We start from the raw sequence: 16,387 nt of genomic DNA, 5'->3' as shown, positions 1-16,387 counted from the left end.
ACATTTGCCCGAGATGATGGTGCAGTTGCTATGGTAACATTTTTTCTAACCAGACTAAAAATAATGAAGCCTGTGTATGATTTACTAAGGCAAGTCAAGCCTTTCTCCACAACTTTCTGAAAGAAGTATCTGTCAGTTGTCACAGATTTATTTCAGATTAAGGGGAACATGGTTTAGGAGCTGAAGTGGAATGTTTTTATTTCCGCCTGACTCTTCCACTTTTGAATGTCATAGATTTGCAGGGCATGGCAGACACATGCCCAATAGAGAGGAACAGAGAGGAGCTTAATGAGTCACAAAGAATCATTCTTTATTTCAAGTGCATCCTGTATTCTCATTGGAATGAGTCCACAAAGCTGCTGGGTCCCCAAATCCTTCATTTGTAATTCCCTAGGCGGTCGCACATACAAGGCCAAGGTTGTTGTTAGCTAAGCTTTGAAGCAACAGCACCTCATTTGTTAGCTATTGGCTTTGTTCCAGAAAAAGGTTCCTAGGATCACGGCCCCAGAATGCGTGCGTGTGCCTGTGTGCGCCAATGCTTATGCTTGAGAGTTGGAGCAGGGTGATGGGAGAGTGGAGATAGAGAAGAGGAGAGCTGTTCTACTCTCCAGCGTTCTCATTATATAACTTAACACATATTTATTAAGCTACTACCATGTGCCAGGCACTGTCTAGCACTGAAGTCACTGGGTTCATTAAAAATAAATAAATAAAAAGATGATGTTGAGAGGCATGAAGGTGAAATAGCTAATAACTAAGAGTAATGATAGATTTCCTTCCTCCTTCCCTTTATCTCCTCTTCCTTCCTTCTTTCTGTCCTTCCATATTTTATTGAATGTTACCATGTGTCAGACACATGCTAAGTACATGTGATGCAAATATGAACAGAGCTAAGAACCTGCCCCCAAAGAGTCAAAAGTCTAGCGAGGGTGATAAATAAACCAACATACATATGGCCCAGATATTGTACTCTTGGGCATTTATCCCAGAGATATGGAAATTTATGTTCCCGTAAAAACCTGTACACATGTTCATGGAAGCTTTATTCATAATAGTCCCAAACTGGAAACAACTCAGGTGTCCTTCAACAGGTGAATGGTTAAACAAACTGTGGTCCATCCATATCATGGAATCCTACACAGCAATAATAGGGAATGAACCCACAACAACTCATGAATCTCTGGAGAATCATGGGGAGTGAAAAAGCCAGTCTTAAAAAGTTATATACTGTATGATTCCATTTATATAACATTCTTGAAATGACAAGATTCTAGAGATGGAGAACAGACTAGTGGTTGCCAGTGGTCAAGGAGACCCAGAGATAGGAAGGAAGTAGGTGTGGTTACAAGGGGCAAATGTAGGATTTTTGTGATGATAGAAATGTTCTGCTCTTGACCGTGGTGGCAAATAAATGAACAAAACATGTAATAAAACTGCATAGAATTAAATATACACACATACACAGATATAAGTAAACTGAGTAAATGTAAACAAGATGGGTGATTTTATCAATGTCAATACCCTGATAATATAATATTGTACTACAGTTTTAAGTATAAAAAACACTGAGGGAAACTGGACGAATGGGACACAGGATGTCTCTGTATGAATAAATGAGTCCTGTGGATGTAATGTTCATAATGATGACTATAGTTAGCAACACTGTATTGTATATTTGAAAGTTGAAAAGAGAGTAGATCTTCAAAGTTCTCATCACAAGAAAAAAAATTTTGTAACTATGTGTAGTGAGGGATGTTAACTAAACTTAATGTAGTAATCATTTTATATATCAGATCATCATGTTGTATCACTAAAACTAATACAATGCTAATGTCAAATAGATCTCAATTTTTTAATGAAAAAAGTATTCTTCATAAAAAAAGTTAATTTTAAGTATTACTGTTAAGAAATAAAAAGAATTAGAAGCTTAAAAAAATAAATCAATATAACATTAAGTGGGATAAGTGCAGTGGTAAAAATGGAGATAGGGTGCTAGGAGACCTTAGATTATTTCCTATCGAGGTGACTCTAGCAAGTTGGGAGAGAATTCATCTCAGGCAGAGGAAACCACACGACTCCACCATTAGAGTTAAGAGCAGACTCTTTTGACATGATATTATATATAGAAAACCCTAAAGACTCCACACAAAAACTACTAGAACTGATCAAACAAATTCAGCAAGGTAACAGAATACAAGATTAACATACAGAAATCAGTTGCACTTCTTTACACTAACAATGAAATATCAGAAAGGGAATGTAAAAAAACAAATCGCATCAAAAAAGTAAAATACTTAGGAATAAACCTGACCAAGGAGGTAAAAGACTTTTATGCTGAGAACTATAAAACATGTATAAAGGAAATTTAAGATGATTCAAAGAAATGGAAAGATATCCCATGCTCTTGGATTGGAAGACTTAATATTGCTAAAATGGCCATATTACCCAAAGCAATCTACAGATTTAATGCAATCCCTATCAAATTACCCATGACATTTTTCACAGAACTAGAACAAGTAAGTCTAAAATTTATATGGAAACATAAAAGAGACAGAATTGCCAAAGCAATCCTGAGGAAAAGGAACAAAGCAGGAGGCATAACCCTCCCAGGCTTCTGACTATATTACAAAGCTACAGTAATCAAAACAGCATGATATTGGCACAAAAACTGACATATGAATCAATGGAACAGAATAGAGAGCCCAGAAATAAACCCACACATCTACAGTCAATTAATCTTCAACAAAGGAAGCAAGAATATACAATGGGAAAAAGACAGTCTCTTCAGCAAGTGGTGTTGGGAAAGTTGGACAGCCACATGTAAATCAATGAAGTTAGAACACTCCCTCATATCATACACAAAAATAAACTCAAAATGGCTTAAAGACTTAAATATAAGACATGACACCATAAAACTCCTAGAAGAGAACATAGGCAAACATTCTCTGACATAAATCTTACCAATGTTTTCTTAGGTCAGTCTCCCAAAGCAATTGAAATAAAAGCAAAAAGAAACAAATGGGACCTAATTAAACTTATAAGCTTCTGCACAGCAAAGGAAACCATAAACAAGATGAAAAGACAACCTACAGAATGGGAGAAAATATTTGCAAACGATGCGACCAACAATTTCCAAAATATACAAACAGCTCATACAACTCAACAATAACAACAAAAAAACAAACAACCCAGTTGAAAAATGGGCAGAAGACCTAAATAGACATTTCTCCAAAGAAGACATACAGGTGGCCAAAGGGCACATGAAAAGACTCTCAACATCACTAGTTATTAGAGAATTGCAAATCAAAACTACAGCTCACACCAATCTGAATGGCCATCATTAAAAAGTCTACAAATAACAAATGCTGGGGAGGGTGTGGAGAAAAGGGAACCCTCCTATACTGTTGGGAATGTAAGCTGGTACAGCCGCTATGGAAAACAGCATAGAGGTTCCTCAAAAATCTAAAAATAGAGTTGCAATATGATCCAGCAATCCCACTCCTGGACAGATATCTAGACAAAACTATAACTCAAAAAGACACATGCACCCCTATGTTCATAGCAGCACTATTCATAATAGCCAAGACATGGAAACAACCTAAATGTCCATCAACAGGGGAATAGATAAAGGAGTTGTGGTACATACATACAATGGAATATTACTCAGCCATAAAAAAGAATGAAATATTGCCATTTGCAGCAACATGGATGCAACTAGAGATTACCTTACTAAGTGAAGTCATTCAGAAAGACAAATACCATATTATATCACATATGTGGAATCTAAAATACGACACAAATGAACTTATCTATGAAACAGAAACAGACTCACAGACATAGAGAACAGACTTGTGGTTGCCAAGGGGAGGGGGAAGAGATGGAGTGGGAATTTGGTGTCAGCAGACACAAAGTAGTATACATAGAATGGATAAACAACAAGGTACTGCTCTACAACACAGGGAACTGTATTTAATATTCTGTGATAAACCATAATGGAAAAAGAATATTAAAAAGAATGTATGTATAGGTATAGCTGAATCACTTTGCTATATAGCAATTAACAAAACACAACATTACTGTGTATAGTAAATCAACTATATTCCGAAAAAAATTATTTTAAAAGAGCAGACTCTTCATCTGTCTTGCTCACTGCTATTTCTCCAAGGCCTAAAACACTGCCTGGCTCACAGTTAATTATCAAAAACTGTTCACTGAATGAATAATAAAGATGTGGAAGAGGATGTGGTGAGTTTGGGAAGCTACAAGGAGTCATCATGGTTGAGCATAGCGTGTGTTTAGGAGGATAGACAGGGATGAGAATGGTTACAGAAGATGGGCTACGGGTCAGGTACTCTGAAGGGTTCAACCTTTATTCCAACATAAAGTAGGAGCCAAGAAAGATCCTGTGAGCATAGTGAGGAGACAGACTGGAACGAAGACACCAGCTGGGGAGGTTGCTGTGGCGATCCAGGTGAGTCCTTTGCTTGCAGTCTCGTATGTTAGAAGTCCTTCAGTATAAGTCCTATGTCCACAACGGAGGTTTCCAATAGCAATAGAATTCAAGCCACATACGCAATTTTAAATTTCTAGTAGCCATATTAAGAAAATCAAAGGAAAAGGTGAAATTAATTATAATAATTAATTCCAGTGTGTTAAACTCTAGAAATAAGATTGTACCCAGTATTATCATATAATCAACATGTAATCCATATAAAACATTATTCATGAAATTCTTTATACTCTTTTTACATCCTTTTCTTATACTAAGTCTTTGGAGTCTAATCTGTATTGATGTATCATTGACAACACACCTCAGTTCAAAGCAGCCACATTTCAAGTGCTTAAGAGCTACATGCCCTAGCTACCATATCGAACAGCATAGGTCTAATGCATAGATGGTGCTACCCAGTGGCAAGGAATAATTATTTGAACTTCTTCTAGACCCTTTCCATGTGGCACGACTATTAATTCTCACAACAACAGCAACGAAAATCCTATGAAGTATCATCATCTACCTTTATGATGAGGAAACTGAGCCCCAAAGAAGTTAAACAAATTGACCATGGCCTTCCAACTAATCAGTGATGGAGGTAGTATTCAAATTCAGCTCTGATTGACTGCTTTTTCCTCTATGCAGCTGCTTTAGCCACTTTATTATGCTGTTCCAGTGAGAAACCTTGGCCTGCAGTGAGGGATCATAAGATCAATCTTATGGAAACATCTGAGCCCTCGCCAACTGAGCTCGTGCAGCTGATGCGTGTGAAATTTCAAAGCTTGAAGCAGCAAGGAGTCCATAAAAGAGATGATTTTTTTTCAGAATTTATCAAAATGCTTATTTATCTAGAACCTGATTTCTGATCTGCTGAGCCTAATTACTTGATTTGAGAGTCTCAGTCTTTAGAAATGTGCTGGTCTGCCTAACTGAATCACTGCTTCTTACCTTAACCTCACTGAGGAGCTCACATCAAAATAAATTATGGGGAGAAATTTCTTCTAAGTAGAGATGACCCTGACATTTAGTGAATGATGAAGCCAGAATAGTATTCAGGTCCAGAGACGGGACACTAATATAATCAAGGGAATGGAAGAACTTCATAATAAAGGATAGGCTTTGAAACAAATCACCAGCCTAAAGGATAAGCTGGACAGGCAAAGGCTGAGGGGAAGGAAGATACAATATAAGATCTTGAAGCCATGATGGTTATGGATATAGTGAACAGCAGTATTTCTAAGGCTGACCTGAGACCCATTTCTCTCTGTAGCTGTGGCCCCTGGGCCCTGGGTGTCTCTTGGAACAAGTGACCCACATTTGCAAAATGCTGGCCAAGGATTAGAGATGTAGTTTGAGATGTTTAAGAGCTGAATAAAGTAAAAGTCTCAAACCCATGAATCTGAATTAACAAGCCATGGATAGAAAGCCAACTAAGGCCGAGAACATGAAGCTGAAACGGTCTGAATATTAAGTACACAAACGTCTAATACCATTTGTTGACTTCCTCACTATCTACATGACCTCTCTATTTGGATGTCACAGAAACATCCCAAACTCATTATGTCCCAAACAAAGTTCTTTATCTTTTTCTCCAGGGTCTTTCCCACCCCTTTCATCTGGCATTTTCCATCTCTGTAAATGAAACCCTTTGAGATTCATTCTAAGCACCTCCCTGCCTCCCTCCCCCACCCACATACAATTCTATCAGTTTTATCTCCTAAATACCTTGTGACTCAGTTTCCTAATTCAAAACCCTTAAAGACTCTTCTTATGCCTCTGACTCCTTCCTCTCTCTTCACTGTACCTAGAAAGATCTTTTATCAATGTCAGTACATGATTTGTACATTCTGGTTGAAACCCATCACTGCTCCCCATGGCACCCAAGACAAAATACAAACTCTTTAACAAAGCTCTCTCCTTAGCCCCTCCCCATTCTCACTCCAAGTTCAGGTCTCTCTGCATGAGCCAAGGACCACCCTCTCTCCCATCTGGCCTTCACACTTGCCCTTTCCTCTCCCCAATTCCTACCTCTGCTTCACCCCCATTCATCCTTTAGGACTTGGCTTAGCTGCTTGCTTCCTTCAGGAAGCCTTCCCTGATCCTCAAAGTCTGAGATGGATGCCCAAGACGTGAGCTCTCATCATGCCTCGTGCCTCCCCTATTGCAGCTCCTTTCATATGGGACCATCATCAGAGGTTCACTTGTCTCCAACCCCTACTAGATTGTAAGCTCCAAGTAGCTGCCCTGTCACTCTCCTGTTCACCCTTCAGTCCTCAGCGCTTGTACAGGATAGGCAATAAACACTTAAGTAAATGAGGAAAACTGAATGCTTGTGGAGAACACCAAATATCACTTATTCCCATTTTCCCCCAACTCAAAACTTTGTGAATCTCCATTAAAGTTTGGCAAATATTTCTGGAAAAGCAAATAGTCAATCCAACAAGATCTGCCTTCCCATATCTAAATGAGAACTCAGTGGGACAGTGCAGGGTCATCATGAAATGCCACGAGGTTTGAGTTAGTGCAATGTGGGGCCCACGTGTAGGGGTGTGGACTCACCCAGACAACAAGCAGTTTTGGAAGCATTAGGCCCGGGGAGCAGGGTCAGCACCCACTTTCCCGTTATCTTCTTTCCCATCACAGATCACTAAACCTGCTGGCTTCCACCCCCTACCAATATGAACAGATTCCTGCCTGAGTGGTCAGGCAGGGCACATATCTGCTTCTTGGAACTCCTCGGCACCTTGGTCTGTTTGGCTGAGTTTTATGACTACAATTACTTGGAAAGGAAAAAACATTTTCCTTCTTTGCAGCTTGAAATATCTCATCAAAGAAATGTGGAGACTATGGAAATCAGATTTGACTGGCAGACAGCTATTTGCTTCGATCACTTCTGCTATTCTGTAGCTCTCTTTGGAAAAAGGAGTTTGGGCTTTTCTGACAGCCTAATGGGCAAGGACATAATTTTAATAATCCTCTCCCCTCAGGGGCAAAAGTAAAGAAGGAAACTTCATAATGAAATTACTGTGCCTCAAATATGTGGTCGCTAGGTTCATCCTTTCTGCATTGTTCATGTCCAGGACTCTGGAAACGAGATGCATATTTCAGGCATGCCTGACACTGTTGTTGATGCTCTGTTTTCTACACTGCCTTGAAGACCGATGAGGCCTGCAAAAGACTGAGCCTGTGAAACTTTAGAAGTACTATCAGAACACACACACACACACACACACACACACACACACACGATTCAACTCTGTTCATCACGTAAAAATCATGGATCTAACTCTTCAAAAAATTACAAGGCCCTTGTATTTTTAGACTCCAATTTCCAATGTTATGATCGGGGTTAGTTGGGAGGAAGGGATGCTTATCTCCCATTCTCACTTGTCTGTAGTGGGCAAGAGGAGAGAATGGATAGAACAATTCAGCCCTCTGTCTCTCTACTCCACACTCCCACCCTCTGTCTCTTTTCTGATCCAATGATGAGATTGGGAAATAAACAAGGTGACTCAGCATCCTGGAGGTTTAGAGTTCAGGTAGATTTATCACTTGGGATGGTTCTGGCTGCACATAACAAGCCACTGAAGGTACCATAAGCATACTTGAGCCTAAGTAACAAGAAACCCGGAGTCAGGACGATCCGGCTTTGGTGTGGCTGCTCAACAGTGTCATCAAGGACCCAGGTGCTGCTCATTTGTCTGGTCTGCGATCCCAAGCGTGTTGACATGCCTCCCTTCTTGACCTGCCCCAGCTCCAAACTGAGTGTCCTTAAGGAACAGTGTCCAAAAGCAAAAAGGAAGGAAGGAGGGAAGGAAGGGAGAGAGGGAGAGGTAGAGGGGGAGTGAGGGAAACAGGAAGGAAGGAAGGAAAGAAAGGGAATAAGGAGAGGAAATTATGATACCTTGTCATAGCACTTTTCTTTTAAGGGAGAAAACGTCTTCCAGAAGTTTCCTCCGATTTCCTCTTTAATCACGTTGGCCAGAATCAGGCCACACAATCATGCACTAGCTGTAAGGAAGGCTGGGAACGGGAGTACCTTGTCTGCAGCTGGAAGACCAGCTTTGTTCACAAGGGAGAAAGGCACCTACTGGTGTGTCAGGTAGACAACCACCATTGCCTGTCACATGTGTTGGTTTGAGTCAGAGCAAAGGCCGTGTCAAGTTGTGCTCTCTAATTTAACCTCATTCAGTAGGAAAGCCAATATTTGTACCTCCTCCTATCAGATTCCTGCGTCCTATCTTTCTATTAGTTCCAAGCTCAGAGCAAGGAGAGAGTCATGATTACTTATTACCCTCAAACACTAACAGTTACTGCCAGGAGCACAGCTGACCATAGAAAAATAAACCACCGCCCTCAGTTTCTTTATGTGCAAAGCGAGAGATTTGGATGAGAGCATCTCCGAAGCCCCTTCCAGCCCAGACAGTCTGTGGTCCTATGACTGTGCATTCAAATGTCTCCAAGCAGTGAATCAAATCACAATCAGCCTAAGAAATGTTACGAAAGGAAGCAATTTTACTCACATTGACTTACATTGGCCTTAAGGAATCAAAACTAGTAAATAATGATGAAGTTTGAAGCCAGTGTCAGCTTAATAAAAATAGGAACTTGTGAATATGCCCCAAGCCTGTTGTCCAGAGTAGCCATCTAATGGGCTTACGAGAGTTTAGGAAAATTGTTATTCCCTTGAAACTGAGTTTTGTTAAGACAAGCAGAATGACAAGGCACTAAAAATGGATCTCTCCTTCATCTCTGCATTGAAACGATCTCTAATGTCTACAGGACACAGCCCACACGCCTTGACACAGCTTATAAAAGGTCCTAGCATCAGCCTCCATTCACAGCTAATGTTTTTAGTCTTACTGTGCTCAATACATATGAAGCACTTTACATGTCATTGTCTCTTTTAACCCTCACAACAAGAATATTGTTATAATGTTGTTATCTCCACTTTACATATGAAAAAAACTGGAGTTAAGTAACTTGCCCAAGGTCACACAGCTAAAAGTAATGGAGTCAGGATTTGAATGCTGGCAGTCTGTAACCAGAGCCCATGCCCTTGACCACTATGTTATATTCCTCTACAGTATTTAAATATTTTTTTAAATTTTTGTTTACATTTCTATTTCTACCACTAATCCATAAGGGCCATTGTCTTCCCACCCCTTAATACTGTATCTGACAGCAAACAGACACTCAATGAAGATTTAAAGAATGAATGAATGGGGCTTCCCTGGTGGCGCAGTGGTTGAGAGTCCGCCTGCCGAGGCAGGGGACACGGGTTCGTGCCCCGGTCCCGTAGGATCCCACATGCCGCGGAGCGGCTGGGCCCGTGAGCCATGGCCGCTGAGCCTGCGCGTCCGGCGCCTGTGCTCCACAATGGGAGAGGCCACAACAGTGAGAGGCCCGCGTACCGCAAAAAAAAAAAAAAAAAAAAGAATGAATGAATGACTTCCTGTGCAGACTTTTCACTGTTCTTCAAATGTTCTTACTCTATTATACAACCAAGCTGTTGTGCTCCACCTTACACAGCTCCTTCTGCCCAGCAGACTCCAACTCCTCCTTCAGGCATGTGCTCAGATGTCATATCCATGCTGTGCTCTTCCCATCCGTCTTCCAAAGAGAAAAATAGGTCACATGGAAAACAAGTCCCATAAGAAGGCACTAGAATCAGAATGGCATAGGATTTACTTATTAATCAGGATCAGCTAAGAAAAGTGCCCAAATCTCAATGGCTTACCAAATGAAATCACTCACAGTCAGCAGAAGCAGAGGGCAGGGCTCTGCCATCATTAAGGGACAGAGGGTCCATCTTACGATAACACCATCTTCAAGGTGTGGCCTGGAGGACCACCATGGAAGGGGAAGAGAGAGCCTGGAGGACAGTGCAGCCTGAAGTGGGCACATCAGCTCCACCCACATCCCATTGACCATAACTCAATCTTATGGCTCTGACCTAACTGCAAATAAGGCTGAGGAACAAGGCCGTCCTGCACGCCCAAGAAGAAAATGAAATAAATTGGGTGAACACATAATATTGTTTTCACCAGAGCTTCTCCACAGTAATATGGAAAAAATGCCTTCAGAATTCAAATGAAAAGTATTTTCATCTTAGGAAATTCTACACCTAGACAAATTTTCAATCAAGCATTAAAGTAGAATAAAGAAATGTTCAGGCATGTAACATCTCAAAAAGTATACACCCCATGTACCCTTTCTCAGGAAGCTACCAAAGAACGTAAACAAGGAAGTAAATAAAGGAAGAAGAAAACATCAAATCCAGGAATCAGGGATCCAAGGCAGGAGAGAGTTGAAGAGAAGTCCCGAAATAATAGCCATACAGAAGGCCCAGAGAACAACAAACTCAAACTGGAGAAGAAGGGTGTATAGTGACCCCATTTGAAGGTGGGGAAAGGGAAAGGGGGCTGCTGATATAAGTGTGCTCTATTATACCACCCTGCTCCCTCATCTTCATTATATGAAGTCAACAAAATAACATCTAAAATTTATAAATCTAGAAATTACAGTATAGGCATATTACTTAGAAATGGAGAAGTAAGTTACAAAAGAAACAGTTAAAAAGAATTGAAAAGTGTTGGTTGGAAGTGGGGCAGGGTAGAGCAAGGGAATGCCATTTTTCATTCTAACTCTTCGTATAGTATTTGAGTTTTTAACCATATAATGTATTTCTTGGCTAAAAACTTACATATTTTTTAAACAAAGAGGAAAGAGAGATAAAGAGGTTTTCATAATCTTTTCCTTCATCCTACCCAAAGCTTCCCCCAAGAACCTCATGATGGCCTCAATATGTCAAGAAGGGAGGAAGGGGACAGGGCAAATGTGCATTAATACGACAACTTCTTTGAACCCGCTAGCAGAGTATTTTCCCTTTCATCCAATTCTTTTTTAAAATACTGGTCAGTGGTCCCATCTGCCTAAGTAGGTTCAAGGGAAGAGGGGAAAACAGATGAGGCCATGAACAGAGGCTCTGTAATAGCACTAGTGACCACCACCCATATTGGACCTCTCCTCCATCTTGCCAAAAAAGGAAAAATAAGACATTCTAGGCATTTCTCTGAAATCTTTATGCTCTATATCCTCCTTATCTAGTTTGACAGGACCGTTTGGTGAGCTCATGACGGTCACCCATAAGTATTGCCTTCAAAAGTGCTGGTACACCTGTCAATCTTACCTAATTTCAATAATTCACCTTTTGATTTTTTTTCAGGCAACATTTGTTCATTTCTTGGCTCTCTTGCTGCCTTCCAGCAAGAGAGCCAAGAAACTTCCAAAAGTTCTCTAGCAATGGTTCTGTTGTTCTTCCAGAACTTCCAAAAGTTCTCTAGCAATGGTTCTGCTGTTAGTTCTGTAAGATCTATTAGAATGTCATTTACTTGGCCCTAAATACTTGACCACGTTTTTTGGATGTGCGAGTTTCAGTTGTCTCTTCAACAACATTCATCCTGTTGTCATCTATTGGGCACCATTAGGTATGGGGGGGCGGGGACAGACATGAAGAACATATTAACAGTTCTTGCCATTGAGGAGCTCTTAGTCTAGAGGAATAGAATGAAAAATAAGTCAGTAATTTCAACAGTGATAAGGGCTATGATATGGATAGGGGGCTACAGGTTTGGAGGGACACTTAAGTCATCCTGGAGGAAGGAGGATAGGCTTCCTGGGAAGAGGCATCCTTTGATCATCTGAAGGACACAGGAGTGAACATGTTAAGGGAAAGGAAATGGCATTCTGGGTAGAAGAAAGAGCATAAAAAAGCTCAGAAGTGAAAGAGAACACAGAAGGGTCAGGGAATCGAAAGTCATTTGGGCATGGGGGGAATGACAGGAGATGGAGGGCACAGCCAGAGGGGAACAAGGGCCAGGTTCTGCTGGGCAGACACTGGAGGATTTTATTCAGAGGAGTGATATGATCAGATATGCGTTTCACATAGATCCCTCTGACCCAGGGAATTAAAGTGTGTGTGGTAGGGGAGGGAGGGTGAGATTGGAGAAAGAAGACTCTGACCAGACATGAGACCACTGAGGTAACGAGGGGAGAATCCCAAGTGTGGACTAAGACAATGAAAGTATAGATAAAAAAGGAGAGCAACTAAAACCTATTTGAGAGGTTAATTCAACAGGATTTAGGTATAAAGGATGAAGGAGGGGAAGCATCTCAGATGGCCCAAGTGTCTGCCTTGTGACTCGGTAGATGGCGGTAGCATTGGCTAGCAGGGTACTGTGTGGGAATAGGTTTGGGGGCAGATGAGTTCACTTTGGGTTGACTTTGAAATATCGGCCAGACACTTGTATAGAGACATCTACTCACGGGTAGACACATTGGTCTGCAATCTAGAGGAAGATCAGGGCAAGAGAGAAAACAATTGACTCATCGGCACACAGCAGTGGTGGAAGCTCTTGGGGGTGAACAAGATCTTCCAGAAAAGATATGTAGCAAAGATGGGGATTAACATACACACACTACTATATATGAAATAGATAACCAACGAGGACCTACTGTATAACACAGAGAACTCTACTCAGTATTCTGTAATAACCTATATGAGAAAAGAATCTGAAAAAGAATGAATATATGTATAGGTATAACTGAATCACTATGCTGTACACCTGAAACTAACACAACATTGTAAATCAACTATACTTCAATAAAAATTAAAAAAAATAAATAAGGGGCAGGAAGTCAAATAAGGAGCCTCAGAGCTTAATACTTGGCTCATTTGAACCAAAGTATTTATCTCCTCGAGGTTCCCACAGCACCTTGACCTAACATCCATCATTGTTATGACCATGTACTTTTTTCCCCTGTGCTAGACACAATCAGCTTGAAGGTAAGGACAAAATCTTATTTGATTTCATATCCCTAGGATTAAGTACATACATAATTAAGAATATTCTGGGCTTCCCTGGTGGCACAGTGGTTGAGAGTCCGCCTGCCGATGCAGGGGACGCGGGCTCGTGCCCCGGTCCGGGAAGATCCCACATGCCGCGAAGCGGCTGGGCCCGTGAGCCATGGCCGCTGAGCAGGCGCCTCCGGAGCCTGTGCTCCGCAACGGGAGAGGCCACAACAGTGAGAGGCCCGTGTACCGCAAAATTAAAAAAAAGAATATTCTACATGCTCAATAAGTGTTTATTAAACAATGACTGTATACTCATAGTTCATGGAAGAGGCAAAAAATAGCAAGTCTGATGTGCTTCAAATTCAGGAAAGCACCAGGCTTTAATTTAGCATGTCACTCAAGAAGAATTTCAATCTAAGAGCATACCTCTTCTCTCTGCCCCCTCATTCTCTTAACTCACTTAAGAGCAGAAATCTGGTTTCTAGATTCTACCACTTGCTTTTCTCCTATCAACATGAAAACAGGAGTATTCTCTTTTTCTGAATTGCCTGGGCTCACTTTTAAAACTAAATTTAAATACCATAGAAATGGTCTTAATTGGTTTCTGCTCTTCAGCTAATCCTTCTCTAAGGCCCCTGGCAGGTGCGGTGAGATCAGACTCCCTCCTGGGGCCAGCACCTGTGTGACAATTCCAGCAGCATGGTTATTATATGTGAGGCTTTTGTAATCAGAACCTCTCTCTGGGGACAGTTTACTGACATCAGAAGTTCGTCATGGTTACAGAGTACTTTGATTTCACAAAAATAAGAGGTCTCCTCTGCTGAGGGGGCAAGTGGTGTTTTGTTTTACACAGAGTAACTGGGGAAGAACCTCAAGTTCAGTGTCAGAGAGCCAAGATTTTTCTCCCTTCCCTGAGCCAGCTACCAGCCTACTCAGAAGACAGCGATCTGTGTTTATAGTCACTAAATTGAGTTTGAGAGAAAGTAAAGCTGGAAGGCATTTTGTCTTTGAAAAGAGGCCCCCGGGGCAGGCTGCTGCTCCGTGTGCCCGCAGAAGTCCTCATGTCTAGCGTATGGACACCAAGGCGGGAAAGTGGCGGGGGTGGTGGTGGCAGTGGTGGGATGCATTGGGAGATTGGGATTGACATGTATACACTAATATGTATAAAATGGATGACTAATAAGAACCTGCTGTATAAAAAAATAAATAAAATAAAATTCAAAAAATAAATAAAAATTTAAAATATGAAAAAAAAAAATTCTCCAGCCATGTGTCCTGGTTGGTAATAAGAAAACGCAGTTAAGACTTTGTGCTTGGCATATTGTAAGAGCTCAATCAATGATAACTAAAAAGCAAAACAAATAAAAACAAAAAGGTGACCAGGTCTGAATAATGGACCTTGGCTTCAGTCAGTACAATGCAGCAAAGAGCTGGGGTCCTGGTCTCAGACAAAGCTCATGACTAACTCTTATTACACCCAAGAAACAACAGCAACTAAATCAACCCTGGAATCTCAATGGGAAGGTCAGCGTTTAATGGAAAGTACTCTCCTCATTCTCCTGCCCCTGAGACTGGAGATTAGATTTTTATGATGCTATTTCACACCTGACAACAGAAAAAGTATATATAAATAACATCCAAAGCTGACAAAAATGTTGTGCAAATAACACATCAAAATTCTGGAGACCTTGTAAATTTGTACAAAACTTTTGGAAAATAATTTGCCCATAGGTCTTAAAAGTCATAGAAAGTTTTCTACCTTCTCGTTCCTGGGAATTTATCCTAATGGGGAAAAAAATCTAAAATTAGAATACAACTTTGCAAGGTGACTTTATTGCAGCATTATTTTCCAAAAATAGCAACAGGAAATATCTTAATCATGCCAGGATAGGAAAGTGTTAAATTATGGTCCATCCACACAATGGAATAATATTTATCAATTAAAATTATTATAAAGACTGCAGCATGTGGAAAAGCATTTGAAACAAAGTTAAGGGGAAAAAATCAGAATGCAAAATTGTACAAAATAAATATTAGTATAACTATATCTGTTTAACAATTATGCCAGCCTGTGGACAAAAACTGGAAAGCCATATTAAGAATAATTTTTAAGTTGAGTAGATTGTGTTCACCATAAAAGTCAAATTATTTCAAATCTTCAAGGAAAGAAAATTCTGAAACTATTTAAATAATCCCAGAGAGAGAAGAAAAACAAAGTGCCTTTACAAAGGCCCTAATACAAAAACCGGGATAAGAGAGCACCAGAAAAGAAAGCTATAATCTTATTTTTCTTATGAATACTTATATGAAAATGATAAATAAAATATCAGTAAATTGAATCCAGCAACATATTAAACAAATAATATACCATGGCCAAGTTGGGTCTATTCCAGAAATGCAAGGATGATCCCATAACAGGAAATCTGTTCATATAACTCTCCATATTAACAGATCAAAAGAGGAAAAACACATGATGTCATCTCAACAGAGGCTGCATGTAACAAAACAAATACAGCAGTTATTCCTAATTTAAACTAATATTTAAATTCTTAGTAAAATAGGAACGATGGGTATTTTCTCAATGTCATCTGTATATCTACACATATGTGCATAGTTATATTGAACTTTGGTTATTAGACCTATAAGAATGCAACAACAGTTAGTTGATCTGATGAATTCCTTGAAGACTAAATGGGTGCAATGACTATTCAAAGGTTCAAAGGCAAATCCTGCTATCAGTGTGTCCTGATCTTTGCAGACTGTACATTCAGGTCCAAGTTACTTTACCTCTATACCCATTAGGCTACTTTGAGCTGCAAATTACTCCCATTCTCAATATTTTCCAATAGCTTTGCTTCACGTAGACAGGCAGTTCCAAGTCTATCAACCCACATGTTCTCACCAGTGCCTCCTTCTTACCACCAATCTCCATCTCATTCAGCTGTACCAGTGCTTTGGGTTTTTCCTAAAACATACCAAGCACATTCCTGCCTTGGGACCTTTGAACTTACTGTTCCCCCTGCCTAGAAAGTTCTTTC

The sequence above is a fragment of the Phocoena phocoena genome, chromosome 2 (genome assembly GCF_963924675.1).
Source record: "Phocoena phocoena chromosome 2, mPhoPho1.1, whole genome shotgun sequence".
NCBI lineage: Eukaryota > Metazoa > Chordata > Mammalia > Artiodactyla > Phocoenidae > Phocoena > Phocoena phocoena.
The sequence above is the reverse complement of the archived record's forward strand: the minus strand, read 5'-3'. Positions refer to the sequence as shown.